General features: G+C 35.6%; 1 long non-coding RNA gene across 1 annotated transcript; it reads left to right on the top strand.

Moving 5' to 3' along the window:
* Window positions 1–2,196: 2,196 nt before the first annotated feature.
* LOC147475088 (uncharacterized) lies at window positions 2,197–3,512 on the top strand. The gene is made up of 4 exons (XR_015207453.1): window positions 2,197–2,286; window positions 2,390–2,446; window positions 3,052–3,182; window positions 3,306–3,512. It is a non-coding gene; the product is annotated as an uncharacterized LOC147475088 (long non-coding RNA).
* The last annotated feature ends 1,770 nt before the right edge of the window (window positions 3,513–5,282 follow it).

Here is a 5,282-nt window from a genome sequence, read left to right as displayed (position 1 = left end):
TAAAATAAAGACCAAAAGGGTATATACGGAACTAACGGAATAAACTGAAGTAAATAAAACAATTGTGCCCCTCCCATGCTCGTCTCTTTCTTTATCGAAAAAAAAATTATCGTCTCTCTCAGGTCTACAAGACTCCATGAAACACTATCCCATGTATTGTGTCCTCTGTCAAACCCTCATCGACGAAGATGAAAAAACACTAGGTATATATGCTTTCTCTCTTAATCTCTTGATCTATTTTCTCTCTCCTACCCAAAAAACTAACTAGTCAATTTCTGAGTTTTTTAGTTTAATTGTGCTCCATGAACTGGTCAAATTAGGTTTATTTGTTCGCTTGCTGATAAATTTAGGTAATTTAAGTTTTGTGTGGAATTGTAACATTGGAATGTAAATTTATGCTCACGATTGGGATGATTTCGTTGCTTGGCTAATCAAAAATAAAAAACACCTTAACCTACTCATGATTTAGTCAGTTTTCATGTAAAAAAAATGTTTCTTTTATAGAGCTCTAAGGATGGAGACGAACCAGGTAAGCTCTCGCTTGATATCTCATCTCTCTCTTCGCATTTGGTTCTCGAGCTCATCTGGAGAAAAAGGCTCTGGCAATAGTACTTTTCTTTTTTTTGTTCACCTCTTAAAGTAGTTTCATTGTTCATCTACTTTGTTGAAAATTTTCTATGTTTGCTTGATGTTTCAACATATGTGGTACTGGAATTCCCTAATTAAGGGCTTTCATTTTGTGGTTCTCTTATTTGGAGGTTCAGGGAATTCGTGATACTTAGGTTTGTTTTCTTCACGAGAACTTTATTTTTTACCCGGCTGGCGTAACACACTCTTATCATCATCATCATTAGGACCCTCTTGATACAATAAGGTACTTGCTTGACTTCCTATTATAACAGATTATTGTGTACTTTTATTGTGGGTTTAAGATGTGCACATGGGGCTGCTGCTAGGAAGCTTTTCACTAACATACGTTTGAAAAGGTACAGAACTATGTGTAACATATTTGCTTAACAACTAACATACGTTTGTTGCTTTACATTCACATAGAAAATATATCACTTTGATCAAATAGTTTGACTAGCTAAAATTTCAAGGAATTTTGAATACATTAGAAGTCTAACTTGTAGTATCTTGTTGTGTATTGCATCTGTATTGTGTAAACTTTAAAGAATTATGCTGAATGTGATTTAAATGCTAATTGACTTATGAATGGATATCTCCTCACTAAATTTAAAGTTGATTGCAGATTTGCAGGTGCTCTGGATTCTTTCAACTCCTCTAAGCTGTGCTCCCATTCTATTCTATAGCTCCTATTCAACTATATTAGGTCACCCTCCATGACACCATATTTAACACCATGTCGTTTCACTGGTTATTGTTTGCTTTAATAAGTTTTTTTTTTTTTTTGCAATCTGTGCAGGTGATGAACACTAGTCCCTTTCATTAATTGGGATTTTAGTTATTCTGGGATTCTTTGGAAAATGTGGTGCTCTACAGATTAAGGTATCAACTTGCTTATAAATGCTTATTTTTCTGTGAACTAAAAATTGACTTCAATTCTGTATTTAGCCTTGTATCTACTATGCCGATTTTAAAAAAAAAATACTCATTTACAAGTTAGGTACTCAATAACAAGTTGCTAGCAATTTCCAAGACTGAGATTTGAATTTCAAGTAATTTAGACATCGAGTGCCTTATTAGTGTGAACGCAGCTCGAGTAGTGTGCGGTAATGGCTCAGTCTTGTCTACTTTCATTTTTTGTACACAAACAACTTAGGAGCGACTTGACTGTATGCCACTAGTTTGTAAGTGAACTATGTCTATGGACCATGTTAGTATGTTACTAGCTAGTCTGGTATTCTGCAATGAATTTAGAAAGTAACAACGTTACATCACTGTTTGTAGACTGAGTCAGTTTCATTTAGCAAGTAACGGGTTTGTATCAATGTAAGTTTCAGGAGTTTCACTAGTTAGTTTTATTTGCAATTTGAATACTTGATATTCCGTCATTATGTATTGTTCCTTTTGGTATTCATTTATTATGACCGCATGAAATTCCTTACACTACAATAACTTGTTATGAATGATTTAGTGTGTGTGTGCCTCTAATATTTGTTTTTCTTTCTCTTATTTCATTCCTGAAGAGGATGAAGAATTGGCACACTGACTGATTTCCTTATGTTTTAAAGGGTGGGAAACAATGATTATTTTTGTGATGACAGCAAGGCAAAATTTTTGTTTCGAGTCATCAAATTCAGAAGAATGAAATCCAAAGACATGGTACATTTACTTCTTACGTTGATATAATCTATTCTGTCTAGACATGGTGAATAGAGTTGTGAGTCATCAGATTTAGAAGAATGAAATCCAAGTTCACCTTCAGGTATTGTTCTTGCTCAAATCTTGGGTGTGTAGCGAAGTTCTTTTAATACCCTTAAAGGTTAGTTTTTTGTGTACTCTTTTTTTGGTCATTAGAAAAAAGAAATTACTTGCCTTACCGAAAGAAATTATTACAAACTAAATTTGTTCTTATGAAGGAAATGGGTTGTTGGTAGTGTTTAGATATTGTTTTTTGTATTTAATTCACTTGGAAAATGGATGACTCATTAGCATTATGGTGTTTGAGTGGTAGTTGTTCTACATTTCTAATACGTTGTGGGAAATCATCGTGGTAAGGACGAGGTGTTGTTAAAGTGTTATAAGAATTGTGTGATAATGTTGAGGTAGTGCTTTTTAGATTAAGTTTTAAGCCTTGGTGAGAGAACCTTTTTGTCTAATTTCTTTTCTACCATGGCAGACTCATGATATGCATGTTGAATCCATGTGATCTTTTAGGGAAGGTGAATCAAGTAAAATAGATTTGGTTATGTGTAGGTTAAGCTTACTAAGTGATTGAACAAGGAGATTTATTTTTCACAGTACAAGTTTAGACATCTGAATTTCGATTGTCTCTTAGGTGCATGAGTTTAATTGCTTGCTTGTATCCTTATTTGTTAGTAATCAACGGATTATTTTATGATGGATAAACATTTCTTTGGCACATAGGAATTTGAATGCAAACATAGATGTTCTCAAAGCAATACGAGAGGTACATTTGATATTGCGGCATTGCTGCATAATACACTTTGAGATTATCAGAGAAACGGAACTGTGCACATCCTAGTGCCTTCATTGAGGTAATAATATGCCCGTTACATCATTTTGTGGTATTAAACTACATTTTAGGCTTCAATTTTTTGTGGTTTATTCTTTTATGTGGGAAGTATGAGATTAAAGCGACATTTTTTTGGTAAAAATAGGTATACACATCCAACAATGTAAGGGTGAAGATGGTGGTGCTACTTCTGACTGGTACTCGACATATTCTCAATGGTCGAGTTGGTAGTTGTGTCAGCTTGTTAGTGTTTTTCAGTTTCTATTATATTGTGTTACAATTGTTGTTGTAACTTTGGATGGATACGATTAGGTTAATTCATTTTTACAAGTGTTTGTTCTGTAAATTTGGATTTGGATTAGTGGCTTTAATTCTATAATATTAATTGAGTCGGGTTTTCTTTTATTCGCTTGTTACTTGAGTTGTAATGTAATGTAATATTTTTGTATGTAAGATGGATTGTGGATAATCATATGTGATGTAGCTCCGTACAGGGTGGAAATCTTTTGGCGCTAGAAAAAATATATTTTTTTGCACTGGACTGTTTTTTAGTAACGGTTATATCTGTTACGCTAAATGTTAGTAATGAAAGGGCCCCAAGCTTCACTAACACTTATATCTGTTAGAAATGAAAGATTTCTGTGGACAATCAATGGTTGACTATCTATTACAAAATAATTACGAACAAATATATCCGTTACTAAATTTGCCTAAATTATTGTAACACCCCAGAAGTAACGGATATAAGCGTTAGTAAAAATATAAGTAACGATTATAATTGTTGCTAAACACCATTTATGGTGTAGTGATACACTACAAGAAAATGGGCCTTTAGCCACGGATGACCCGTAACATTTGCCACGGCTCCAAGTTGTAGAATCATTTCCTACAGTTGGTAGCTGTTGGTATACTTATAATAGTTGTAGAATGATGTGACACTATTTGGTTTCTCCACAATCATAGCAGTTGGTATTCCCACAGTTTGGACTGTCGGATTTGATCTTGATAGTATGTGATAGGCGTGGATTTTAACCCACGGCAATAATTCGACGGGATAGCTGGAAAATTGGTCCAAAAGTTTGGGCGCGGAGCTCCAAAATTTCCCTCTCCCAGAAAAATCAGATAAGGAAAAAAATAATAAAGAGAAACTACTCTAACAAACCTCTTCCACCGCCTATCTCACCATCTCTCTTATCGGCTTCTCTAACAATTCGTCCACCAGCACTACCACCACCTTTCTAACAGCTCGTCACCATCACCTCTCTCTCAATTTCTCTCTCATCAAAGGTAATGTTTAAAGTTTTATTTTTTAAGTTTTTGTTTTATTAAAGGTTGGTTCTTTTTTTGTTTTGGATGGAAATTGAGTAAAGGGTGTTCCTTTTTTTGTTGTTTCAGAATTCTTGGTAACTCAAAAGACGTATGAGTAGGTACTGAACTCTTGGTTTTCATTGACTTCGATCATCTTCATCGCCAAACTATCGGTAATCAAAATCAAATTCACTCTCCAGCCCCTTTCTGTGAAATTTAATAATTTTTCTTCCAAGTGACAAAATGTAGATTCCAACTAGGATTCTTTTGTACTGTAACTTTGTAGAGTTATTTTGCTATGTACTGCTCACCTTAGCGCCTTAAGAGGTAATGAAGACTGGCCAAGAGTGGCCGACCTTGTCTGGAAATTAGGATATTGGTTCCATCAATATACTATCTTTACTATTTCTTGTTACAACCTTAATTCTCTTACGAGCACTATTCCCTAGCCCTTAAGCACTATTCTCCTTCTTAGCCCTCCCACTCTTCTTTCTCTCCTAGGTCTCCTCCTTTCTTAGGTTAATGGATCCCCCCTTTTTTCTCTCCCCACTATTACTCTTTATACCTTTCTTTTCATCCATCATGGCCCTCCACCTGTCCCTCCATCTCGCGGTCCTCTTAGCTCCATGTGTAGGGTTTCCGTACCGTGACCACACGCTGTCACCCCGATCCGGTGGATCGCGAACTTATGTGCTATGCTGACCCGACCCATCTCACCATTGATATCCCGGTGCTACATCCTGCCACTATAGATGCCCCCTCTCGAGTCCGCGATAGTATCTCGATCGGGGAGTCGAGAGTTCTCCACATTAAA

The sequence above is a fragment of the Coptis chinensis genome, chromosome 9 (genome assembly GCF_015680905.1).
Source record: "Coptis chinensis isolate HL-2020 chromosome 9, ASM1568090v1, whole genome shotgun sequence".
Taxonomy (NCBI): domain Eukaryota; kingdom Viridiplantae; phylum Streptophyta; class Magnoliopsida; order Ranunculales; family Ranunculaceae; genus Coptis; species Coptis chinensis.
This window is presented reverse-complemented; position numbering and strand designations above follow the sequence as displayed.